The sequence below is a fragment of the Rhinopithecus bieti genome, unplaced genomic scaffold (genome assembly GCF_001698545.2).
Source record: "Rhinopithecus bieti isolate Rb0 unplaced genomic scaffold, ASM169854v2 scaffold_51227, whole genome shotgun sequence".
In the NCBI taxonomy this organism is placed as follows: Eukaryota; Metazoa; Chordata; class Mammalia; order Primates; family Cercopithecidae; genus Rhinopithecus; species Rhinopithecus bieti.
In genome coordinates, this window is record NW_016820844.1 from 130,653 (window position 1) to 158,285 (window position 27,633).

Here is a 27,633-nt window from a genome sequence, read left to right on the forward strand (position 1 = left end):
GCCTCCATTGTACCCTCCTCTTCTGTGTCTGTCAGCAAATCTCTCTCTGCCTTCCCTCTTACAAGAATACATGTGCTTGCTTTTAGAGTCCACCCTGCTAACCAGGATAACCTCCTTATCTCAAGATCCTTAATCATACCTGCAAAGTCCTTTTTTTGACAAATAATATTCACAGGTTCCAGGGTTAGTGTAACCAGACCCAGGGGGACAGGGAATAATACTGTGACTTGTCTCTTGTCCCACCCTATGCAGTTAAAAGGGTTCAAAACATGCCATCCCAAAATATGCTACTCTGGGATATTGACTATTTTGAATTAAAGGCACTTGAAATACAGCAGGTGCAAGAAGATCACTCTGACTTTAAATGCAGAAGATAAAATCCCCATGTGAAAGATGTTCTCCCTATACAAGAAGGAAAATTTAATTCTTGTCATCAAGAATGAGAAGTTGAGGCTGGGGGAAATCTGTACAAACCGTGTTAAATTAATCCTTATCTTCCTAGTCACTTCTCCACCCAATTAACTTCTCTAGCCCAACCCCCTTTGCCTTGTCACATTTTCACAAGTTACTACTCTTTGTCCAATTCAGTATATAAGTGTTCAACTTTAACTGTTTCTTTGGGTCTTTATTTCCTTATGAAGGCTCTGTGCCACAAAAATACTTGTATTAAATAAACTTGTATGTTTTTCTCCATTGATCTGATTTATGTCAATTTAATTCTTAGGCCCAGCCAAACAAACAAACAAACAAGTACCCTAAGAGGATAGAGGTAAAAGTCCCCCCCCCCCGCCCCGCCCACAGAGTCCATAGAGATCAGCCTTTTGCTGGGGCTCAGAGGAGAGTAAAGAATGCACGTGGAGGGGCAAAAAGAAAGAACAGTGCAAAGCTGTAACTAGGTGTGTAAGGAAATGAGGCACAATGGGAGTGTCACTGAGGCAATCTATCATCCATCAACCATTCACTCATTTACTTAACAATATTTGTTAAACCTTCGGGTTGGGGGCACCAGGCACCAGAGCACTACTGACTGATGAGAGCTCAGCCCACAAGAAGCTAACAACACAATCTGAAAAAGATAAGCACAAACACGGGGCACCCAAAGATAGAGGATAGTAAGCATCCAGAGAGGGACCTAGGTTAATGTTGCTGAGTGCAGAAAAGAAAGGAAGAACTTGCAGTGAAGCTGAGAAAGACTGCTTTAGACCAGGCTGCTTCTCTAATGACTGCCAGGCTCTGCCAATATGATGAATACAACAAAGTAGAAGCAAGTTTGTTGCAAAAGGAAGAGAGGCAAAGAATGCGATCTCTAATATGTAATTGTGGAAACAGAGGTCCTAACCCTATTATGTCTGTAGGTTCATGTACATATGTGTGTGCATTCATAACCACAATAATCAATGGATGGGGTATTCTGTGTAAGTGACCCAAGAAGAAAGCAAGGAGGAAACCACAACACCTTTTATGACTTAGTTTCTGAGGTCACACACTGCCACATCCACTTTATTCATTAGAAAGGGATCACTAAGTCCAGGCTACACTCCAGGAAAGGGAAGTTAAGCTCCACCCTTTGAAGAAAGTATCAGATAATTTGTAAACATCTTCCAAACCACTCTGTACCTACCTGTTGCGAGGATTAGATAAGACAAAACTTAGAACAGTGCTGGGTTCACAGTAAGTACTACCTGTATAAGCTAATTTAGCTAATATTATTCTCCCAGTGTCCAGTCCAGGCTTTCCTGACAAGTTCTCCCTTCTGTGCGGAAGTTCCTGAAATTTGAGAAGAGACCCTTTGTGTCTGCTGCTGAGGTGGGAAGGAGTACACAGCCTGCTCACTCACCAACATTTAGCCAGATTTCATGACTTAAATGAAAGTTGGGGGAGTATTTGCCTTATCAGTATATCATAACTTTATTCATTTTCTAATATTCCCACAGGAAGACTTGGAGTATTATCTCCAATTCTGGAGATGAGAAAAACCGAGGCTCAGGTCTCATTGTGTAATATCATACAACTAGTTATAACTGGCTAGTAGTACCACAGAAACTAGAAACGTGGTTTTCCTGAGCCCGCAGCCTTTTCCCAGACCATGCCACTCGGTGAAACTAATATTTTAGTTTCACATACCTAATCAGTAAGTTACTTAGCATTTGGTTTCCTCAAATGTCTCTTGAGTCAGGGAGGTTTTAGGAAACAGTGTCTTCCATTTACCAATGGAGTTTAGGTCAGATGGGAATAGATACAGAGATTCAGCAGACACGTCTTGTGTCCCAGACTTGAACTTTATTCACTGACACTAGATGCTATGTCCTTGGTCCATCTTTAAGTCCCAGAAGGAGGTGAACCTTGATCTTTGTAGGGAAGGAAGGGAGATTCCAATAAACAGGTGGATGGTGATTTTTTACATCGGAATCCTAGGAGTACCTGAGTAGGACCAGTTATTTCTTAGGACTTCATCCTTTTCCAAAAGAGAGTAAAGAGGCAATGGAAATAACTGCATTGCCCACACAGATTAGAAGTGGAGAAAAGATGAAAACTGGGCTTTCACGCTAGAGCTTGGGTTATATTGTTTATTGAAGGGGTCATGATCATATGTTTTGGGGAAGAGAACTCTGACAGCAATGTGAAAGTAGGAAAAGGAAGATTCAAGGCAGAGGCCAGTTTAGAAAGCTTTGGCAAAGTTGTAGCTGACAGCTCATATTTGAATTAAGTCAGTGACAGGAGCAAAGGGGAGGAGATATTTCAGAGACAGAATCTATAGGACTTGGTGACCAACTATATGTGTGGGTAAGAAAAAGAGAAGAGTTGTAAATGACACCAGATTTTGAGCCAAAAAGTTGGTATAGATGGTAAGGTAATTACCCTGTTGGCATTTGGGACAGTTCCTGCTGTGCCAGACTCTACCAGACCTTTTAGGATGTTTATCATCATTGACTTCTGCCCACTAAATTTGAGTAGCACTCCCCAGCTATTGTGACCACCAAAATACCCTCTTTTGGCTAGGTGACACCACCAAACATGGCAGCCAACAGAAAAAGCTGGATTGAAGATGATTAGCTCCTTTTCGGACACATTAGTTTGTGGTACCAACAGAATTTGATATGGATCTAGAGATAACTAGGAAGTAGCTGGAAATGTGGGTCTTGAGCTCAAGAGAAAGGCCCTGTGCAGAGATGTAGACCTAGTACACAGAGGTAATGGTTTAAGTTGCAGTAGAAAGAGACCAGAGAGAGACAGAGAAAAGATGCTAAAGACAGAACTTTGGAAAATGTCTGTACTCAAGAAACACAGAGAAGAGTCAAATAATGAGAAGTAAGTAAGGTAAGTCAGAGAACTAGGAGGGTAAAGCCCTCAAAAGCTAGATGAGAAAATTCCAAGGAAGGATTGGTGAGTGGTATACCATGCTACTGAGTTAGAATTTGTACCAGGAAGAATAGCTTTACCAATTAGGGGTTAGTGGAGTCCTCAGAAAAGTTAAGTTTTTGAATAAATATGAACAGTCATGTGGTTCAAAATCATAAAGTATAAAATGAAAACTTGTCACTCCTACCCCTGTTCTCCATCTGTCTAAGAACCCCAAGTAACCACTTTAATTATTTTGTTCATCCTTCCAGAGCTTTGGTAAAAAGACATAAGCAAATATAAATACACATTCTTGTTTTAATTCTGTTTTTTTTTTTTTTTTTTAACATAGAGTGCTATATACCTGCTCTTTTTCACTCAATAATACGTTCTAGAAATCTTTTCATATAGAGAGTTTCTTCATTCTTTTTCATTAGCTGTTTGCCATTTAGGGTTCTCTAGAGAAATTTGTAAGTTTGCCAGATATTCATGGAGTTACTACCCCTACCATCAACATATGAAATTGATTCTTTCTCCACAGTCTTGACAAAGACTATGTTGTCATATTTAGGAATTTTTGCCTATCTGATTGGTGAAATGTTATCAGTGTAGTTTTAATTTTCCTTTTCTTAAGATAGGATATAATTGAGTTTCAGAGAGGTCAAATTTAAAAGGCTGTGGAATAAGTGGATGGCAAGGAAGAGAATGAAGGAAATAGTAATAGTCCAAAGAAACTAAAATCTGACTGTATTAAAAGGAATTAGCTTGCTGACTAAGGTAGCATGTAGGTTTAATGAAGATGTTTTTAAATAGTAGAGACTTGTCTAGACCTGTTTAAAATGATAATGAAATAAGTCACTAGAAAAGGAGAGACTGAAAATTGTGGAGTTTGAGGGCAAAGTCACACAGGAGGCAGAAAGAAATGGTATCTCTGGCAGTTGGGATGGATAGGAGCTAAGTTGTGGGTGTGAACACTGTGAAGGACAGAAGGTTGTGGGTGGGGAGCAGATGGCAGGCACCTTCTAAAGGCAGAGGAGGAGGAGGACTTTTGGAACAAGAATTAAAAAGAGAAGGATTAGATTCACCAGTGGGAGGAGAAAAGCACAGGCTGCAGATGCTGCATCACTCACAGGCGTGGGGATTCCTGCCTGTCAGATCTCAGGGATGCAGATAAAAAGCGAATTTTGCTGGATGATTCATACACATGGATATTGATTGATTCAATAAATATTTACTGGGCATCTACTCTTTCAGGCACATTGATGTCACTCAGGATTAACTGAGACATGAGATAGAGTGGAAGGCTACAAGCCAGATAACAGATGTATGCCAGCTGTATGTATGAGAGATTAGGAGTTGTATAGGTGATGGTGACAAGGGGTAATAAGGGGTACAAGAGCCAGTTTGCTCCTTATTGTGCCTTGTACCTCAAGGGAGATGTGGTTTTAGAAACCTGTAGTAGAAATACACCAGTGTGCTTGAAATTGGTGGAGGCAATCTATGGGATACTACCACAGTCTTTGGACTCAGGAGAATAACAACTCTGACTTTGACAAGGAAGCAGTATCTGAAGAGAGTGAGATCTGGGAGACAGCCTGAAGACAGAAAGGATGTTCTGGGAAGAGCTGAGATTTATTTAGTTTCAGAGGTACTGTGGAAACACTAGGAAGAGGACAGGTCCCAGGGAAAAGAATCACTGAGCAGTAGGAAGATAACAGCGGAGGTGAAAATTCTTCATTTGAGCAGTGACCAAAAATGACCTGAACGTGAGGCAGGAAAGAATTAGCTGGTTTCATTTGTTCTAAGAGGAATGCTGGTATACTTATTTTTTAAAGTTTATTGCAGAAAATTTCAAATAGACACAAAATAGAACAGTATGGTGAACTCCTGTGTATCCTTCACTAACAGTCATTCAACAATGATCAATACTTTGCCAATCTTGTTCAGCAATCCCTGCCCCTGCTTCCCACTTTTATTTATTCCTGAAGTATTTTAAAGTTCCAGACATTTTACTATTTGACTTGTTAGCATGTAAGAACTTTTTCTTCCTTTAAACATAACCATGATGTCATTGTCACAACTAATAAAATAATTATATATATATTTTATAATATTGTTTCAATAACAGCAGACTCAAGCATTTGCTAGAGATTCCAAATAAACAGGAAACCTGCAAACAAATGCAGATACATGGTACAAGATTAGTTAGTTCTTAGATAATAGCATTAAAAATTGTATTGTAAAAAAATATTAACATGGGAAAAATTTTAAGATGAATATGTAAACATTTTGTTAAATATAAATTATAACATTTTTGTTAAGCATAAACATAATACACATAACCTTTCTCTGTATATATCATATATAGATATAAACTTAAATATCTACATTGTAAAAGGGTTTAAAGAGCATATACTAACATAACCAGCGATGACCTGAGCGGTGTTTATTTTTTGCTTTTCATCCCTTTACGCTTTTCAAGGTGTGTATTTGTGTGTTATTGCTAAGGACAGAGAAGGGGAGGGGTTAGCAGGGAAAATGTTGGGGAAAGGATGGAGCCTTCTTTGACAGGCTGAATTATTATGATAGTGACAACCTTTATCCAGTGGCTCATCTTTCTTCAGTAGTAGCAGGACGAGACGCAGACAAAACTTCTCAGACACCGAGTTGTAGAAGGAAGGGCTTTATTCAGCTGGGAGCATTGGCAAGCTACTGCCTTAAAATCCGAGTTCTCTGAGTGCACAATTTCTGTCCCTTTTAAGGGCTCACAACACTAAAGATTTCACATGAAAGGGTCGTGATTGATTTGAGCAAGCAGAGGGTACGTGACAGGGGCTGCATGCACCGGTGGTCAGAGTGAAACAGAAGAGGGCAGGGAGTTTCACAATGTTCTTCTATACAATGTCTGGAATCTATGAATAACATTGGTTTCTAAGTTATGAGTTGATTTTTAACTACTGGGTTTAGGCCAGGCAGGCCCAGGGCTGGTTTCAGGCCTGGCGCCAGGCTGCCTGTCTTTGGTTTTACTTCCTTGTTTTTTCTTAAAACAGGTACTGAGTATAAAACAGTATAAAACAATATGAGAGGGTCTCTGTCCTCACAGTCTCACAGCCCACAAATCAGAAATCTAGACGAATGTAATAGGCTTGGAAAATACATGTTAAGTGAACAAAATCTAACAAAAAAAGGACAAAGGCTGCATTCTGAATTATCACTTTGTTAGAAAAAGAAGTGAAAAGAAGCGATTCCTGTTGGACAATCTCCGCAAAACGAGACCCACTACACAGACAGCACTTTACCCACCCAGCTAGCCTTTAGATTCTTAGGGCGAAAGCGGATGACCGCTCACGGGGTTTCTGAGGCGCGTGGAAATCCTCCCTAAGACTTCTGGGAAATGGAGTCTAAGGCACTGTGACGATAAGCGGCTCGGAGATTTCTGGGAATTGTAGTTCGCAGACTGAGGCTACGTACCCGACTAGCATCCAAGAGATATGGCAAAGAGGAGGGCGCGGTTGCTGGGCCTCCCTCCGAGGCCACTTCCGAGGTTCAGCCTCCCTTCAAGGCCATTTCTGCTTTGGGAGAAGGGACCTGAGTCTCTGCGCACCCTTGCCTGCTAATAAAGGGGATGAGGGACCTAGGATCTCGATTATGAACCTCATAACGGCAGAGACTGAATCGAGGACGAGGGAGAAAGCTGTGTAAAACCGGGTGCTGTATATGAAAGAAATTCCTGGTATACGAAGGTTCCTGTGTGTCAGACTCTGAAACTAGATTTGGATCCCTTGTTTGACAATGGGGAAAAGTGCAGCCCAGTGTATCAGGTTTGGGCGATACTGCAGGGAACAGATAGTAACTGTATGGCGTTCATAGTACTGGTTTGCCTCTGGGAAACAGGAATCTTTTCCAGGAAAAACAAACCTGACCCAGGGCTTTTCCAGCTTGAGATTTTGGGAAACAGGAGAATCACATGAGGAGCATGTCCAAAAACTGCTGGTATTGAAGTCATTTCTGATTGCTTTACTAGGGAAGATTAGGATTAAGGTAAAACAGCAAAATCTTCCATAATTATCAACGAGGTGGTGAGTGGTAGATTTTTTATTTTTTATTTATTTATTTATTTTTTGTCGTTTTGTTTTCAAGGCTCACAGAAGGATGTGGATTACAGAAAGATAAGGTTAAAGGGGAGAAGAAATCAATCTTCAAAGGGTAAAAAAGTGAAAAACAGACATCTCAGAACCCTTAAAAAGAGCATCGAAAAGGAACATCTCTCTTGCTTCAGGCTGGGGTTTAGTGGAATGTGTGGAATCTATACAGTCATCCCCAACATCAGGTCATCCAGACCACTTGTCATTAGACTCCGCTGTACGTGCCACAGTGGTCTCTGAATTTCTTTTCTTTTTCCTTTCTTTGTTGTTTTTTGTTTGTTTGTTTGTTTTGAGGCAGGGCCTCGTCCTGTTGCCCAGGCTGGGGTGTAGCCATGGCTCACTGCAGCCTCGACCTCCTAGGCTCAAGCGATCCTCCCACCTCAACTTTCCCAGTAGCTGGGACCACAGGTATGTGCCACCAAGCTCTTGGGCTCAAGCGATCCTCCCACCTCAGCTTCCTGAGTAGCTGGGACCACAGGCATGTGCCACCAAGCCTGGCTAAGTTTGTAAATATTTTGTAGAGACAGGGTCTCCCTGTGTTGCCCATGCTGGTCTCAAATTCCTGGGCTCAAGCAATCCCTTCCCCGCTCAGCCTTCCAAAGTGCCAAGATTTACAGGCGTGAGCCACCACGTCAGGCCTGCTCTCTGAATTTCTAGAGAAAATGCATAGTTGCCTTGGATGGTTCAAGGGGACTATGCAATCACCAAACTCCATCTTTCAGTTTTTTGTTGAATTAGCTGGGTTGTCATATAGAGTTTCCCATAGTTGTAGTGTACTTTGTTAGTTATATTCCTCCAGTGTCATTTAACATATATCTTTTGTTCATGTTTCCTATAAATCAATAAATTCAAGGAGTTCGATTAGTGTCATATATATGTACATGGAGAGACACTTCATAGGTAGTGCCATAATACTAATACTGGGAGGTATGTAATGGTTATGCTGTCAGCCCTTGATGATCATTGCCTTGATTAATTAATTCATCTCTTATTTATTTTTGGTCCTAAGATTGGATAAATATAGACTTTTTTTTTTATAGTAGTTTTAGGTTCATGACAAAACTGTGGAAGCTATAGATATTTCCCATATACCATGCTCCCACAAAGGCATAGCCTCTCCCATTTTCAACATCCTTCAATGGTACATTTGTTACAATTCATGAACTTATATTGACACATATTACTACTCAGAGTCCACAGCTGAGAGTAGGATTTATTTTTGATGTACATTCTGCAGATTTGAACAAATGTACAGTGACATGTATCCACCATTAGAGTACAGACAGAATAGTTTCACTGACTTAAAAATCCTCTGTGCTTCACCAGTTCCTTCCCTCCTCATTAACTCTTAGTAACCACTGATCTTTTTCTGTTTTTGCCTTTTCTAGAATGTCATATAGTTAGAGCTGTACAGTATGCAGTCTTTTCAGATTAGCTTCTTTCACATATTAATATGCATTTAAGTTGTCTCCATGTTTTTTCATTGTTTGATAGCTCATTTCTTGTTAGCACTGAATAATCTTCCATTGGCTGGATGTACTGCTGTTTATACATTCACCTACTGAAGGAAATACTGGTTACTTCCATGTTTTTGTAATTGTGAATAAAGCTGCTCCTTTGTATTGATGCCAGTGAGTGCGATTGCTGAATTGTACAGTAAGAGTATGTTTAGTTTTGTAAGAAACCACCGAACTGTCTTCCAAAGTGACTGTACCATGTTGCATCTCTACCGGCAATGAATGACAGCTCCCATTCATCCACATCCTTCATCAGCATTTGGTGATGTCAGTGTTCAGGATTTGGGCCATTCTCATAGATGTATAATGGTATCTCATTATTATTTTAATTTATATTCCCCTGAGGACATGTGGTGTAGTGGGACATTCTTCACAGACACCAGCAACTATTAATGATGTGCCTTTCAACCAGAGTAGCTAACACTGGGCATGGAGAGATAGTAGGGAGAGGAGGGATTAAGGAGCAGGGCTTGGTGCTCACAGATTGCACAGTTGTGGCCAGAGAAGACTGTCATGGTGAGAGTAAGGAGGAGTTGAAAGAAACTGACTCTTAGCCATCTAGCATGGAGGAATAGACAGTTTTGGGAGAAAACTAATGAATTTTGAACAGGATGAATGTGAAATGCCTGAGGGATAAAAGGAAGTATTTAGTAGGCTGTTCCTTCATTCATTAAACAAATGTTTGTTGGGTACCTGGGAATATTACAATCCATAGAAACATTTATTGGATACTTTAGTAATTTAGAGGGCAATGAATGCTATGGAAAATATGTAGAGTATCAAGATTGGTTGTGGAGAGTAACCAGAGTTGCAACTGGAGTGTAGGCTTCATGAGAAAATGCTATTTGAGCAAAGACTGACAGGCAATAAAGCATTTGACCACGCAGATGTGAAAGGGAAAAGGATTCCAGACAAAGGGAATAGTGGCTTCAGGACCCAAGGAGTGAGCATAGCCAAGTGAGATGTGGAGCCAGTACAGGCTTTGGGACAAAGAAGTGACAGAATCAGACTCAGTTTTAGCAGGATTTTTCTGGCTGCTAGCTGAGATGAGACTGTGGAGGGGCATGAGGGGAAGTGAGAATGCTGGGAGAAATGCAATGCAGGAATCCAGGTGAGAGATAACAGTGGCCCAGACAGGGGTAGTCACAGTTGAAGTGGTGAGAAGTGGTCAGATTTTACATATATTTTAGTGGATTTGCTGTAAGATTGTTGCGGAGCATGAGAAGAGATGAAACACTGATAAATCAAGGATTTTGGTTTTAGCTGTTGAAGGTATGGAAATACTGACCAGGGCTTAAGAAAGCTTTAGACATCATCTATCTATCTATCTATCTATCTATCTATCTATCTATCTATCTATCTATCTATCTAAATATTGAAATTAGATATGTACCCCGCAGGGAAAGTGTACAAAATCACAAAACAAAGTCTGAATTAGGATCTTCAAATCTTAGGAAGATAACGAACATCTCTAAAAAAGTGGTAGGCGACTGGGTGTGGTGGCTCACGCCTGTAATCCCAGCACTTTGGGAGTCCAAGGTGGGTGGATCACTTGAGGTCAGGAGTTTGAGACCAGCCTGGCCAATATGGCGAAACCCTGTCTCTACTAGAAAAATCAAAAGAAATTTGCCAAGGTGATGGTGCAGGCCTGTAACCCCAGGTACTTGGGAGGCTGAGACAGGAGAATAGCTTGAACCTCTGGGAGGCAGAGGTTGCAGTGAGCCGAGATTGTGCCAGTGCACTACAGCCTGGGCAACAGAGCAGAGTAAGACTGTCTCAAAATAAATAAATAAATAAATACTAAAATTAAAATTTAAAAGTGGTTAGAAAATTAGCTATGAATATAGAAAAAAAATTAGTTTATCACCTTACTCAATTAACAAGATAAATATCAGATGGATTAAAGATTCTAAGTGTGAAGCAACAAACTTAAAATATATTTTAAAATATAGGACACTAGATTTACATTTTGGGGTAGGGAAGACACCATGAGACAAAAAAATAAAATAAAATACTCATGAATTAAAATTAAAGACACTCATGACTACATTAAAATTTAGCACCTTTGTATTTAAAATAACAGAAGCCAAATTAAAGCATATGTTACAGATTGGGAAGAGAATGTGGAACAAATAAAGGCATAATACCCAGACTATATAAGTAATGTTTATAAATCAATTTTTAAAAGGCACATAACCAAATAGCAGAAAGAATACAAAATATAAATTAAAATTCAGAAAAGAAAAAAATCTGCAGTGAATTTATACCATGATGTGCAACTGCCTAGGGTCAGAAAAATGCAAGTTAAAATTACAATGAAATACCATTTTCCCTGTTAGGCAGAAAAAATGAAAATTTTGTCAAAATCAAACGTGAACAAGTATGGAGGAAAACAGGCACAAATATATACTGTAAGTAGGATACAAATTTACCTAATCAATGAATTGAAATAAAAATGAAAAGCTGAATGTGCCAATCTCAGGACAAAATATATTAACCAAATGGAGATGGTCATCATGAAGCCAAAAACCCTAGAACTCAAGGACTGGGGTCTGCCAGGTCCTATCCAGGGCTGGAGAGATGTGGAGTCCACCCAGGAGCATATTAGTCACTAGCAACATGTACTCTGTTATGGCATGAGGACACATAAACATACCCCTGTGGCCTGAATAGGTTCTCCCTCATGACTACCTTTTCCGTTGCCTCTGACTCAAGGATCAACAAGCAGTCTTCTCTCTGACACCTTAAAACATGGAACCCATTAATTATTTCACTGGAAAGATACAGTCTCCATTAGCATTCAGCAAAATATATTTAGGAACTGTCTTTTGTGAGGTTTGCTATTGTGAATTGTCCCCAAGAGACTCTGTAACATCAGTGCCCTGAAAAATACCCAGTTTCTGGACCTATGGGGCTGAGGTTCACAGCCTACGAAACTTGGTCTAGCTGGTCAGTCCCTGTCCATATGACACTTGTGAGGCATCTCCTATAGTGTCAAATGAAGCAAAATGAAAAAGTTGTAGACTGTGGAGTGCTCAGTACATATAAGTTAGATTAGTAAATTATTTTGTTTTACATAGCTGAAATTATACTACATACGTAGTTTAGTATTCAGGTTTTCTATTTAACAATATTCTTATGAGCATTTTCTCAGTTCACCATTAAAGCCCTGCTTGTCTGGAGGAAGTTGTCCTGCATAGACTCTCAGAACCAGAATCAACCTCAAGCAATGAAGTTCATCCAATCTCTTTATTTACACATGGGCAAATTGAGGACCAGAAAATAAAGGATGTGTGCATGATTATATAGAGTTTGGCAAGCAGAGGCTGTCGTGGACTCTTCTCCAGGATTTCTCAAAGTTCTGAGCCAAGGTCAGAAAAAGAACTGGAAAGCCAGTCTCCCTCCTCTGTCTAACACCAGTTTGGGAGGCAGTCTCATGGAACATGGGAATTCAGAAAATGGGGGATAAAAGTCCAACATCCCTGGAACTCTGAAAGGATTGAGGGGGAAAAAAAACCAGAATTGTCTAGAGAGAAAGAGAACGGGCAAGAAAATGAAAAATTAGGCTGGAATAGGGATTTGATAGAGTTTAGGAAGGGGATAGGAAAAATGGGGATCAAAATCAGAAAGAGGAGTGAAAAAATATATTTTTTGACACTTTTGCTTTGCAATGTGCAGTAATTTCCTCTTAGAGCCACTTTGAAACTAGAAAATACTTATTTTTCAAAGCATTTTGGAAGTTTGTTTTTTCATACTGTCTTGAGTCTTTCATGACCCCCAGAATTGAGATAGGCATGGACTAAATGCCTGGGGGATTGGTTTTCCCATTCTAACAAGGGGATGTTCCACTAGTTCAGTTTATGCAAATGAGAAGACAAAGTATCCCTCAGACACAGCAGGATAATGCAAAAAGCATTGTACTCAAGAGTCAAGGGACTAGATTTTGATAATTTGGGATTTTTCTATCTGTGTCATCTTGTTCAACTAAATCATCTCTCTAAATCTCAATATTATTATAAAATGGAATGATAATAACCCTACTGCAATAGGATATTTTGAGACTTAAATAAGACAAACTCATAACAAAATTACTTTGAAAATTCCAAAGTGCTATGTAAACGTGAATAATGAAACTCTTATAGCAGGGGTCAGTGAGATCCAGATAAGAGAAAGAGTTGTCTAGGGTCACACACCCTGGGAATGACTGGCAAGGCCTGACACTCAGCTCTCCTAAAATACCAAATGATATTTGAAGGACCTGATGCCTTTTGAACATCGTCCCATGATTGGGAAAAATAAGGGGAGGAGAGATTCAAACAGAGACATATACAAACTAAAGGCAAGTCCTTCTCAGTTGTTAGGGTATTGTCATGATACCAGAGAAGTGGGTGGTAGGCTTGTTCCACAGAAGATAGGGAGAAAGGACTAGGAAGCATGATGAGCCAAATCTGCCCTGGTAACAGATATCCGTGGTAGATGATCTGCCTTTCAATTTCGGTTTATTCATTTTCCCAAGTCTACATAAGTAAATCTTACCCTCTATCCTTTTGGGTAATTGTTATAGACTAGAAATTATTCTAAACATATGCCATCTCTTAACTCAAAATTCCCTTACAATAGTCCTATCAGGTAGCTAATCACCATTCTCCTTTTATAGACAAGGAAACTAAAACACTGTTATAGGTGTAATTGTGTCTTCCCCAAAAGATGGTGAAAATAGACTTTGCAGATAATCAGGTTAAGATGAGGTCATTAGGATGGGCCCTAATCCAGTATGACTCATCCTTAAAAACGGAAAATTTGGACACAGAGAGAGACAAGTAAAGAGGCAAGATAATGTTAAGATACAGGGAGAATGCCATCTACAAGCAAAATAATGACTGACACTACCAGAAACTAGGAGAGAGGTCTGGAACAGATTCTCCCTCAGAACCATCAGCAGGAAACATCCCTAATGGCACCTTCATTAGGGACTTCTAGTCTCCAGAACTGTGAGACAATACATTTCTGTTGTTTAAGCCACTCAGTTTGTGGTACTTTGTTATGGCAGCCCTAGCAAACTAGTACAGACACAGAAAGATTAAATAACTTGCCTGAGGTCACACTGCCAATATATGACAGAACCAGGATTCAAACTTCAGAGCCCACTTTTTCAACCACTATAATGTCTTGACTCATTTTACATGATAAGAGAGGCCTGGAACAGCTTTTTAGTCCTTATATTTAAAAGGAAGTAATGGGATTTTTGAGGTAAGAAATGTTCCAAAACATAAAGTATATGGTAGACCTTGGCAACCTGAGACTAACTCCATGTTACAGTCAGTCTCTTTAATTCCTTATTGCATCCAAGAAACACCTCCTCAGAAAACTGATGTCTCAGTTTTATACCAAACTCTTATACCAATAATTCTCAAACTCATGTCCTTAGAACACTGAAGTTCCTAAAGTTAGAGAAAAGCATTTTTTCTTGAAAATTCTAACACTGTCAGTCTTTTCCAGTAACAGAAATATAATTACAGAGGATTTTCTACATTAAAATTTTTCTTTGATAATTTTTTTTTTACTAAAATGTGGCTAGCTGAAAATCAAGATAGAGAAAAATAGAGTATGGTATAACCTTTCTAAGCAACCATTACTCATTAGAAACATAAAGTTGATGTCTGACTCAGGACTTATGTAAGAGGCCTTTTCTCTGTGGGCTTCTCGAACCAACTGTAGAGTAGTTCAGCCCGCCAACAGACCTACTGAGTTAACAGCCAGCTCACCAATAGCCTGAGATTACAATCAGCCCATTGTATACTCATTGCAGATGGTTACTGCTCATTACAGACTTTTCTTGTCATTTCATATTCCTCTCAAAATATCCCTGTAAGGTAGGAAGGGAAGATACTTTTAACAACATTTTACATTTTAGGAAACAGCCTCAAAGAGATTAAATGATTTGCCCAGGGTTACATACTGTCATGAGGTATGAGTCCATGGGTATTTTAGGTAATTTTTCTGTACCCTACTCACTTCCAAAGGGTAAAGGCCAGGAGAGATCGCTTAAAGTTGCATTTAGATAACAGCATTGTTTGCTAACCTCCCTTCCTGCTTATGGGGAACTCTCACTTGTGTCTCACTGAAGGGGGAGATAATAATATTTTTTAAAAGTATAGAGTATATACTATGAAGAAAAATAAAGTAAGATAGGATACAAAACACCGATGGGATATGTATCATAATTTTAAATAGGGCAACGAGAAACAGCTTATTAAATAGGTGTCATAGAAGGTGAGAGAAAGAAAGAGCCATCCGGATATCTGAGCAAAAGCCTGCAAGCAGAAGGAATAGCAAATGTGAAAGTTCTGTGGCAAGAGTGGCCTGGAATGTTTAGGAATAACGAAGAGGCCAGTGTGGCTACAGTAAAGTGAAAGAGAATAGAGCAATAGGAGATTAGACTCAAGAGGTCATGAAGGACCACACTATGTCGGGCCTTGTAGGTCACTGCAAGGACTTTGACTTTTACTATGAGTGAGATGAAAAGCTACTGGAAGATTCTGAGTAGGAGCAGTTTTAATTTTAAACAAAAAGGATCTTTCTGGCTAATGTGTTGAAAATAGGTTGTATGAGCGATGGGGGTGGTTGAGAGGGACAAGGATGAAAACAAAGAGATAAGTTAGGCAATAGTCTAGCAGAGATATGGTGGCAGCTTGGTTCAGGGTGAAAATGGTGGCAAATGGTTTGATTCTAGAACAATTTTGAAGTAAAGCCAACAGGATTTGCTGATGGTTTAGATATTTTTAATTTTGGTTTCCATATGTTCAATGTTCAATGAGTAATTTTAGACTATGAAGTTGTAAGGAAATGATCAATGATGGAACCAGGCTTATCAGAGAAGATGGATAGTGAACAAGAATATTAGAAAGTAGTTCTTGAGATCTCAAATCTCCAGCTCCCCAGCAGGAAGCCAATGCTCTGAAGGATCCATTGTGTTCAGCTAATGCAGTTCTACTCCAGGATCTGAATAGAAAAGGTGAGAGTCATATGGAAGAAAGGTCCAGTTTCAACCCCTAAATTTAGCATGGATCCACATCCAGACTCAGGGCTACCTTTTTTCTTCCAAATTTCCCAAACAGAAGATGTAAGTCAAGTTATGTTTTATTTACAAAATGAAGGGTATACCAGGAATTACTGTTAACTTTATTAAGTATGATAGTAGCATTTGGTTAGGTAAGAAATTGTCCATGGTTTTTAGAAATGCATAATGAAATACGTAGGAAGGAAACTATATGATGTCTCAGTTTTATTTAAAATATCAAAATAATAAAATGAAGAAAAAAGGAACAAATAAAGCCAAATGAGGCAAAATGTTGATAGTTGTTAAACCTGAACAATGAGCATAGGAGTCCATTTTACTAGTCTCTCTAATTTTGTGTATGTTTTAAATTTGTCATAATTAAAAATGAGCAAACATTATGTTTTATCAAGTTAAGTATTTCTGAGAGAATATTAAAATGAATTTAACTGGTTTTATGATCTGAGATAAAAATTAAAACTCTTCCCCAAACCATAAAAGGTATGGATTTAAGTGTCTTGACTTCCCTCAAACTCATTTTCTTAAATCTTTTTTTTTCTTTCTTTCTTTGTTTGAGATGGAGTTTCACTCTTGTTGCCCAGGCTGGAGTGCAATGGCATGATCTCCTGCTCATTGCAACCTCCGCCTCCCAGGTTCAAGTGATTCTCCTGCTTCAGCCTCCCGAGTAGCTGGGATTACAGTCATGTGCCACCACGCCCGGCTAATTTTGTATTTTTAGTAGAGACGGGGTTTCTCCATGTTGGTCAGGGTGGTCTCGAACTCCCAACCTCAGGTGATCCACCCACCTCTGCCTCCCAAAGTGCTGGGATTACAGGCATGAGCCACCACGCCTGGCCTCTTAAATCTTATTATCCTATGATTATCCTATCTCCTTCATATCCTTTGCCATACAATTTTTATTTATTTACTTTCAGAGACAGGGTCTTGCTCTGTCACTCAGACTGGAGTACAGTGGCATAATCATAGCTCACTGAAGCCTCAGACTTGTGGGTTCAAGTGAGTCTCTCACCACGTATGACCTGGAAGCCCCTGCCTTTTCCAACCAAACCAATGTACATCTTTCATGTATTGATTGATGTCTTATGTCTTTCTAAAATGTCTAAAGCCAAGCTACAGGCACATGTTCTTAGGATGTCCTGGGGCTGTGTCACAGGCCATGGTCACATATTTGGCTTAGGATAAATCTCTTCAAATATTTTAGAGTTTGACTCTTTTCGTCAATATTTACAATATTGACCGACTTGTGGAGTGGCTTATGCCTGTGTGCCCACAGCTCTGCCTGCAGAGTGAAAGGGAAGTACTAAGGAGAATTGCCTCCTTGGGAACTGCATGTAGCTCATGGCTTTTGTGACTGGAATAGCATTAGTAAAAGCCTGACATTGTGGAAAGACACACATGCGTGGACCTGGTTGTCTCTAACCTTACACTGCTCCTGACAGTAGGGAAGGCGTGCTGACCCAACTGGCCCAGCTCTCTGCTTTGAGCACTTGCTTTACCTCGCTGATGGTGGCCTGGGGCAACTCCTACCTACTGTGGAACCAGGTGGCCCTGAGCATGCAACCCCGCAGAGTATGTTTCCTAGGAGACGCTGGCCCGTTCCAGGACACCAAGCTTTTCTTGCTCTTGGCTGATCTTGTTTTAAATACCACCCCACCCAACCCCCATGGCTCTACCCAAAAGCAGTCAAATAGAGTTTGTGGCAGTTGCCTGCCCTTATCTTCTAGGAGTGCCCACTGCCACCATGTTGCGGTGGTCCCAGCCAGCCTACTGGGGGCGTGATGGGACAGGAGCATGTCCAGAGAGTAGCGCCCAGAGGCTCCTCATCCACACCGCAGTATTAGCTCCCATGTCCCTCCTCACATACTGCGATTCCCACCGAGGGATGGGCTAGGGGACCTGGCAAGTGAGGAGGGAGGGCGACTGGCCTCCACAGGGGCCTTTCTCTCCCTCCACCTGCTGGCTGACAGAAAAGTAAGGGCCCATGCAAAGCACCTAGATATAGGCTCCTTGTAAAATAGGAGATTATTTTGAAGATGTTCTACTTAAATGTGAGAGCCAAGTCACAGTAATTCAGGTCACAACAGAAGACCCTTAATTTCTTCTTAAAATAGGTCTGCCTTCTCTGGATCACTCTTACCCTCAGGCCTTCTATCTGAACTTCCTCACTGCAAACCCCAAAGTTTCTGGTTCTACTTATTGACTTTGCAATAAAAAGATATAGGCTATTTTCATCAGACATTCAACCTACATTATGCTTTGTGTTCATGACTGCTGATTATATGTCAGAAACCCCCCTCTGCACACCCTAGTAGCTTACATGTAAGTTAAGTAACAATACCACTTTAAGGAATGTAGCCACTCGTCCCTTGCTCCCTTGCCCATATCTAGTCACCAATTTCACTGGATCTTTCCTTTTCTGTTTGCTTTCAGAATGTCCCCAAAATTCATATATTGAAACTTAATCCCCATTGTGGTGGTATAGGAGGTGGGGTCTTTTGGGAAGTGATTAAATCATGAGAACTCATTCCTCTTGAATGGATTAGTGCCTCATAAAAGGCCTGGAGTTTTAAGCCTCTTTTGCCCTTCCATCACTTCTGCTATGTGAAGCCATATAGCATTTGTCCCCCCTGGAGGTTGTGCAACAAGGCACCATCTTGAAAGCACACAGAAGCCCTCACCAAATACCAAATGGGCTGGTGCCTTGACATTGGACTTCTAGCCCTCAGAACTGTGAGAAAAAAAATTCTTTATAAATTACCCCACCACAAGTTTTTGTTGTAGTAGCACAAAGACGCCAGTTTCTTCATCTGTCCACTGCTATTTCCCAATACTGTTATTTTAAGAACCCCAGCTTCTCACCTAGTTTCTGTCTACCATCTCTCATTTCTAAACCATCCAGTCTCTTCCACCAGATTAATCTTCACCCTCAAGCCAGACTTTACTATGAACAAAAACCTCCCATAGCTGGGTGCAGTGGCTCATGCCTGCAATCCCGACAATTTGGGAGGCCGAGGCAGGTGGATCACCCAAGGTCAGGAGTTTGAGACCAGCCTGGCCAATATGGTGAAACCCCATCTCTACTAAAAATACAAAAATTAGCCAGGCATGGTGGTGCGTGCCTGTGGTCCCAGCTACTCAGGAAGCTGAGGTGGGAGAGTTGCTTGAACCTGGGAAGTGGAGGTTGCAGTGAGCTGAGATCACACCACTGCACTCCAGCCTGGGTGACAGAGCAAGGCTCTGTCTAAAAAAAGAACCTCCCATAATTCCTTTATGGCTTAAAAGATGAAATCCAAATGCAACCTGATACTAAAGGCTGCAATCATATAGTTATGAAATTCCAAATCACCAATTTCTTTTCAACTTCTTTGAACCCCCTGCCATAAGCAAGTGAGTTCAACTACTTAAACAAACTGAGAACATTTTCCTACCTCTGACTTTCCTTAAACAGTTCCCTTTCTTTCTTAGATCTGCTAGGATCCAGTTTAAGAGATCCAGTACTGGAGTCGGCAGAACTGGAGTAAAATACTGGCCCTTGTGTAAGTTATTCAACATCTGTATATTTTAATTTCATCTTCCCATAATGTAGTGAATTAAATTACAGTTATGTCACTTAAGGATAGCAGTATATTCTGAAAAGTGCATCATTAGGTAATTTTGTCCTTGTAACATCATAGAGTATACTTTCACAAACCTACATAGTATAGTCAACTACACACCTAGAATATATGGCATAGTCTATTTCTTCTAGGCTATAAACCTGTACATCATGTTACTGTACTGAATACTAGAGGCAATTGTAATACAATGATAAATATTTGTGTATCAAAATACATCTAAACATAGAAAAAGTATAGTAAAAATACAGTGTAAAACATTTTAAAATGTCACACATATATGGGGCACTTGCTGTGACTACAGCTTACAGGACTGGAAGTTGCTCTAGGTATCAGTGAGTGAGTAGTGAGTGAATATGAAGGTCTAGGACATTATAGTTCATCTAATGAAGACTACACTACTGTAGACTTTATAAACACTGTACATTAGCCTGCACTAAATTTATTTTTAAAATATTTTTTCTTCTATAATAAACTAACCTTAACTTACTATAACTTTTTTGTTTGTTTCATCATTTTTATTGGTCATATATCTAGAATTCATTACATAAATCTTTCAAAATAATGAGATATTACAAGAATAGTTTACAAGTCAGCTCTGACTGCACAAATATTTGACACAGGAGATCATTTTTACAAATACATATGCTTTCTTGTTTGTTGTGATTTTTTGTTTGTTTTTGGTTTTTTTTGAAACGAAGTATCGCTCTCTCTCCCAGTCTGGAGTGCAGTGGCACGATCTCAGCTCACTGCAAGCTCCGCCTCCCAGGTTCACGCCATTCTCCTGCCTCAGCCTCCCAAGTAGCTGGGTCTACAGGCACCTGCCACCACGCCCGGCTAATTTCTTGTATTTTGAGTGAGACGGGGTTTCACCATGTTAGCCAGGATGGTCTCCATCTCCTGACCTTGTGATCCACCCGCCTCGGCCTCCCAAAGTGCTGGGATTACAGACCTGAGCCACGACGCCTGGCCCTGTTTTCTTATAAGAATACTTTAAGAAAGAAAATAAGTCTCTATCTATCTTATAGCAAATTTTATGCAGTCTCTTTTTCTCATTCAATCATCCTTTCAGCATGTCCATCACATCCAATAAACCAAATTACAATCTGTTACTTCTTATTTTCAAATACTATTAAGATTCACACTGTTTAAGGATTTTTAGGGTTCCTTTTCTAGTCTTTCCTGATTTGAAAAGAATCCATGTATTCAGGCTAAAAGAGGTAATTTAAACAAGATTCCTCCTGAATAGAACTTCTATCGGGTTAATCATTGTTTGGTGAATTATCTTTTCACTTCCTACTTAGGCTAGGCTAGTTGGTAGTTTTACCCCTGCTGATAAAGTCCTGACATTCCTAATAGTTCCTAAACTGCAAAAAAAAAGAAATCCTAGAAACAAGAGTGAAATAGAAATATTAAGAAAGCTAAAACACTATTGATTAGAAAACATTTAAATTCAAGGTCTCCCCCAGGTTGAAGAAGACAGAAAAGTAATAAAGTATAAGGATGTGGCAGTAAGTTGTATAAAATGCTGAAAATCTGAAAAAGATTAATCACTCAAGCCAGTGGTGTACCATTTCCAAAATGCTAGAGGGCTAGAGGATACAGAATCTTAGACTCTGTGGCTAGGCTGAACTCAATATTTGATATTCTTCTTATGCTGTGGCTTTGAAATAGTCTAATAAATATCCATTTGCCCAGAGCAAGTAGTCTTTCAGGCCAGGGGAACTTTAGAGAATACTGACCAGGTTTACCTGAAGAGACAGGAACCACCAGGACAAACATTTGGCATTCACTCCACTCCTTCACTGTTACTGAAAAACGTCCACTTGTCAAAGTCTGTTGTTTGCTTTTCAGGTAACATGAATTAAAATTAAGAAACTAGCAGTTTTCTACTACAGTGAAGCTCCTGAGTACTCAGCTCCAATTAGTCAATATTCTTGCAAGGATGCTTTAAAAAGCAAGCCCTTGTCCAATAAGGTATTTAATAGCACTTAGGGACTATTAGATGTCCCATTTCTCTTCTCTTTCATTTCTCTTGATCTCTTCTCACCCCAGTGTAACAAATTGCTATAGGTTTTTACCAAAACGCTGCAGCAGTAGTTGGAAATGAGTTATTTTGCATTATCAAAGTATTCAATCACATCATCACAGATCACATTTGCATATAACCAAGAGATGGACAAATAACATTACTGCAGTGATTTTGCAAATTCAGCATAGTCAATGTATCCATCATTGTTCTTGTCATCATCTCTCAAAACACCATCTCTTATGTTAATCAGTTCATCTTCACTCATTAGTGGTGCCTGTTCACTCCCTTTCTCCTTATGGACATGAGTAATGGCTGTGGAGAGTTCTAAGCCATCAAGCAAATCATTGCCATCATAATCGTGCATTTTGAAGTAATGGAGTTGCAGTTCTTGTGGTGACATCTCCACCTCTGGTTTGTTGATGACACTTTCTGTAAGGTACATGGATGTGTTTTGGTCAAGGAATAGGCCAAGGTGGACATCCAGGCCTGAATGACTCAGCAAGTTTGGCATGCAGGCACACCCTTCCACTTGTTATATAACCTGTTTGTGTAAGTTCATACTTGGCTCTGAGCCACTATTGTCTGTAAAAGGTTTAATTGTCCTGCTGACACTGTGTGCAGGGCTAAGCTCGGCATGGCTCTTGTGCAGGTGCTGTTGCCCAGAGAGAGAGTGAAGCTACTGCCCTGTAAGGGAGAATGACCAACTAGCAGATGGGCAGGGGGAGCCAGGAACCAGCTTATGCCCATAGAGAGAAAGAGTTAAGCTGCTGACCCTGAAGGCAAGGGAGAGCCAGCCCTTCAGCTGTGTGTGGGAGCCGCCGGCTCAAGCAGTTGAGACAGAGTGGACAGTGTGAGAGACCTGGTGTAAGTGAGCTAGTGTGAGTAAGCTGCTGATGAGAGCTATTGCTGAATAAAATCATCTTTCACCTGCTTACTTCCTCTGCCAAGTGTTCTGTTAGCTATTTGCCCAGGGACCCACTCCCTTGGACCTCAGCATGGGCTGGACCTGAATCCTAAACCTAACAATTGGTGATGAGGATGGGATGAGGTGAGTAGGTCTTCAGCCCCTGAGGGCTCCTGGGATGGCTATGTGGCTACAGCATGGGCTGTGGTACCAGGTGGCAACGTGCTGCGAGGATGGGCTTCAGTGGAAACATGGGAGGCAGTGGATGGGTCCCCCGCAAGTGTGGAGAAGGCACTGAAGCACCTGGAAGTGCACAGCACTGAGATGCAGCATGCTTTTTCTGCCAGAGTCAGATGGATGTTTGTGACTTTGCTGCAGGAAGTCCCTGCCCAGTCCTTGTGGGACACACGCAGGGAGGAAGAACTTCTGTTACAGGTTCACCCAATGGTCTGCCAGAAAATAGAGCATGAGCAGCTGTTGGGCCCCAGGGGTGGGCCAGAGACCCTCTACTGTGGTGGAGTACACTTCCTATGGTGTCTGTGCTCCAAGTAAGTTGCAGGAGTTAAGCAAGTAATGTTGGTAGTTGTGTACATACTTGGTGCAAGTCATTCAGGAGAAGGATGTTGCTACACAACCTGGTCCTGCCCGAGTGTTCCAGTTCAAAGAGTACCTGCTGCAGTTGGTGGAAGTGTAAAGCCTTTTCTGTGTGATAAGAGAACTGGCCAAGGTGCCCGGCTTGGTAGGGGACACTAGACAACCAAAGGCCATATATGGACTTGGCAATCCACTGGTCCCTGAGCCTGGATAAGTTTCCAGGCAAGGCTGCATAGACAGCTATGAAAGCTGGTCAGTGAAAGCGAAACCTGTGTCTTTGCACCTTGGCATCGGCTGCTTGGCTCTCTACTTATGCACAGTGTATATCTCTTGCATGCCTGAGGACATCCTTGGGGGTGGATGTTTTGCATGACATGGCAGCTGTGCCACCTGTCATGGACTTGATGGACCCTATGACAATGGAACTGGGATGGTGCCACTGTGTGGTGGACTTGACCAATGCATTCCTCTCAATCAACATTGCTCCAGAGAGCGAGGAACAGTTTGCCTTCATGGGAAGGCGACAATGGACTTTCATAGTGTTGCTGCAGGGCTGTATGTATAGCCCCATTATATATCATTTTCTTATTAATGATGTTATGTTAACCTCTAGTTCTCTTGCAGGTTTGGAAGTGGCAACACCCCTCTTGCCTGGGATTGGGATGAGGCTGAAACAGCCCTTCTGATGACATAAGCCCTGTGGGTAGTTAACCAGGGGTGCCCATTTAAACGAGATGTGCATGTAACCACAAAAAGTGTTGGCTAGGGCCTACAGCAGTATATGGAGTGCTTGGAAGTGCCAGTAAGCTTTTAGTCCCAACTATGGAAGGGAGCTGAGCCCCAGTGTTCATTAATAAAGAAGCAGTTAGTAACTATATATGCTGCCCTTCAGGCTCACAAGAGTGTGGCTGGATGGGTTACAGTCATGTGGATGGCTTACCCAATAGCAGGATGGGTGTGTTCATGAGTAACGACCCCCCAACTGGGACAGCACAGACATCCACTTTAGCGAAGTAGGGCACCTACTTAGAGCAGTGGAGTACAATAAGTACAAGTCTCTTAGCAGCAGAGTTGCAAGAGGTCTTGGGACCTGTAGTCCTAATGCAAGATAAGGCCATGAGGCCTGAGGTACCCCTAGACCCTGAGCCTTCATTGTTAGAAAGGGTGTTCTCCTATTCCTCATAGGACATGGTACACAGCTATGTCTAGCTGGGGTGCCACTGCTGCCTGGACTGCTGGTGCAGTCCAGCCTAGCACTGACACCATATGGTTTGAAAATAGGTGTAGATAGAGGAGCAGAGTCAGGCTTATCAATATCACTGTTTTATAGTTCCACATCTTAGCTGACTGGAAAGTCTTCCAGGAGCAGTAATATGCATGGAGCTGTCATCTCCTATGATAACAATGCCTTCTTCTGGAATACCTTCTGTAGGATCTGCCTGAGACTGTTTCACAGTTAACTTTTTTTTTAGTAAGTGGAAGTACACTCTAAAATATTAAATTGGTGCAAAAGTAATTGCGGGTTTTGCCATTGCAATTACTTTTGCACCAACCTAATAATAATAAAAAGTATGGCAAATACACAAACCAGTGACATAGTGCTTTCCTATCAAGTATTACGTAGTGCTACTTTTTTTGAGACCGAGTCTCACTCTGTTGCCCAGGATGCCGTGCAGTGGCGTGATCTCAGCTCACGGCAACCTCTGCCTCCTGGATTTAAGCGACTCTCATGCCTCAGCCTCCCAAGTAGCTGTGACTATAAGCGAGAGCCACCACACCCAGCTAATTTTTGTATTTTTAGTATAGATGGGGTTTCACCATGTTGGCCAGGCTGGTCTTGAACTCCTGACCTCAGGTGATCCACCAGCCTCGGCCTCCCAAAGTGCTGGGATTACAAGCGTGAGCCACCACACTAGGCCTTTAGTGCTATACTTTTATATGACGGCAGTGCAGTAAGTTTGTTTACACCAGTATCACCACAAACATATAATTGTGCTATGATGTCACTAGGTAATAGGCATTTTCCAGCTCCATTATAATCTTATGTGATCACTGTCATATCTACAGTCCATCATTGACCAAAATGTCCTTGTGTGGTGCATAACTATATTCAAATATATACAAAGAGCATTTCTTCTGGTACCCAGTAAATATTTCATTACTTAATACACACTACCCCCTGCTCCTGAGAACCTCACTCCATCCCAAGAACAATCTTCACATCTGCCTTTCTGGACCTTCTACTATGAACTAAATATTTATTCACCAGAGAACCTACTGTACACTAGGTGTTATGAAATATAAATTTTTTTATATCAAAGACATTGTATAATTACATGAAGACAAATGGAGGAATTCATCTTAATTCTATGTATTAGAAAAGCTTTGTTTTCCTTGATGAATAGACATACTTTTTTCCTTCTAAAACAATTTAAGCAAATAACCTTCTCATTTTGGTTGCCAGAATGCTCAGTTTGTATCCCTAACTGAATACCTCTGTAGGTTATCATAACTTGTCCTGATCTCCTAGTGCTCATTTGTATGTGTTTTTTGTTTTCTATTTTATTGTATCTTGTTTGCCATCTTGAGTCATTTTTTACACACAATGGAGTGTGTAAAATAGCTATGGCCTATTATGATAAAAGAAATACCTTCTAGCTTATTTGATTGTGATCCTAGTTTTCCATTTCTAGTAATGAAGTTAAAGGCTCTGCAGGGAATAAAATAAAAAGCTATAGGCAAATGTGAATCAGTAGAATCATAACAATTAGAATTTATTGAGCATTTACTATATGTCAGGCACTGTTTTACTACTTTACATAAACTCATGAACTGGAAAGCCAAGAGGTCAGCATCCCAGGGGATTTAAAGGAGTCAGTCTAAATAGTTATATACGTAAATTCAAGGAAAAACGAAATGGGCCAAAACACCTATGAGGTTACGTCATCATTCAAAAGACTAAAAAGATTATGCTGGTAAATTAAACTCTATGCATTTAGATTAAAACTAGAGTCCAGGCTAGCATTGTACTATGTATTATATGAGGTTTATAAAAGATTTAGGATGATTTACAGCTTCAAAACAGCTTATGTAAAAAAGTACTTGTGAAAGAACCAGAAAACAGTAAAGAAGGTGTCTAACACAGGAGAATAATGCAAATCATCACTACAAAGATTTCTAAGAAGGTAGGGGACTGAAAGTGTCACAGAGTCAGGATATGAGCGTAGCATTTAGAAAAGGGTAGATAGGGTTTCTGGAATACAAAGAAGAAAGTAGGACATGTAAAAGTGCCAAGGAATGGTTTGAAAAGCAGCAAAGTGTGAGAAGAGGGTATAGTAGGGACAAAAAACAGGCCTGCCCACATGCATTATCTTTGAGAAGAGAAAGGAAGTAAATAAGTAGATCAAACTATGAAAGGCCTTTAGGTTAAAGAAGTTTCCATTTGGGGCAGAGGTCACTGGGAAACTGTAGACTACTTTTTTTAACAAAATAGTAGTTTAGTAAGGAGCTAGATAATGGTAGTGAGTCAACAGTGATCAATTTAGTAATGTAGGCACAAGGTACCAAGAACTTGGAAGCAGCAGTAGAAAGACAGAAAGAAATCAATTATTAATCTATATCGAATAAAGTCAAGTTGATTGATTACAGATGATAAAGAGGAATCAGTGAGCAATAATTACAGGGCATTTAGTGTCTACTCAGCACTTTGTGATGTTTTGTATCAATCAATAACAAGATTTCTGGCAGGTGTGGTGGCTCATACCTGTAATGTCAGTGTTTTGGGAAGCCGAGGTGGGAGAATTGTTGGAGTTCAGGAGATGGAGGCCAGCCTTGCCAACATAGTGAGATCCTGTCTCCACAAACAAATTTTAAAATTTTGGGTGTGGTGGTACACACCTGCAGCCCTAGCTACTCAGGAAGCTGTGGCAGGAGCCCAGGAGTTCAAGGCTACGGTGAGCTATGATTGTGCCACTGCACTCCAGCCTGGGCAACAGAGTAAGACCTTCTCTCAAAAATAAAACAACAAACAAACCAAGATTTCTGTCTTCAAGAAGTGTATAATCTAGTTGCACTACCTCAAGTTTTATAACTTGATGAAATGAGATTATTCTGGCCTAACCCTGGTCCCAAATCACAGAGCTGATCATTGACAATCAAAGAAATGCTGGGAGGTAGGAAAAGTGTAGATCAGCACAGAATCATGGATCCTGAAAGAAGCTCAAGCTTTAAGGTATAACAGTGGCCAAAAGTGCCAGTTCTGCAAATGTCAAGTAGAAAAAGGACTGAGAAATAGGCACTGGGTTTGTCCTTGAGAGATCAATCTTCCAAGATTGGTGAGGGTCAAAGCTACAGAATATAAGTTTCATGAAGTCTGTAAATGAAAGAAAATTAAAAAAAAAAAAAAAAAAA

General features: G+C 40.5%; 1 long non-coding RNA gene and 1 pseudogene across 2 annotated transcripts in view; one reads left to right on the forward strand and one right to left on the reverse strand.

Moving 5' to 3' along the window:
* The first annotated feature begins 7,486 nt into the window (after positions 1 to 7,486).
* Positions 7,487 to 27,633, forward strand: part of LOC108520560 (uncharacterized) — a 24,234-nt gene continuing 4,087 nt past the window's right edge. The window contains exons 1-2 of the long non-coding RNA XR_001882937.1: positions 7,487 to 7,701; positions 19,545 to 19,615. This is a non-coding gene — a long non-coding RNA (uncharacterized LOC108520560). The remainder of the gene's footprint in view (positions 7,702 to 19,544; positions 19,616 to 27,633) is intronic.
* Positions 21,655 to 22,168, reverse strand: LOC108520559 (multiple coagulation factor deficiency protein 2 pseudogene; annotated as a pseudogene). The gene has a single exon (XR_001882936.1). The product of XR_001882936.1 is annotated as a multiple coagulation factor deficiency protein 2 pseudogene (transcript).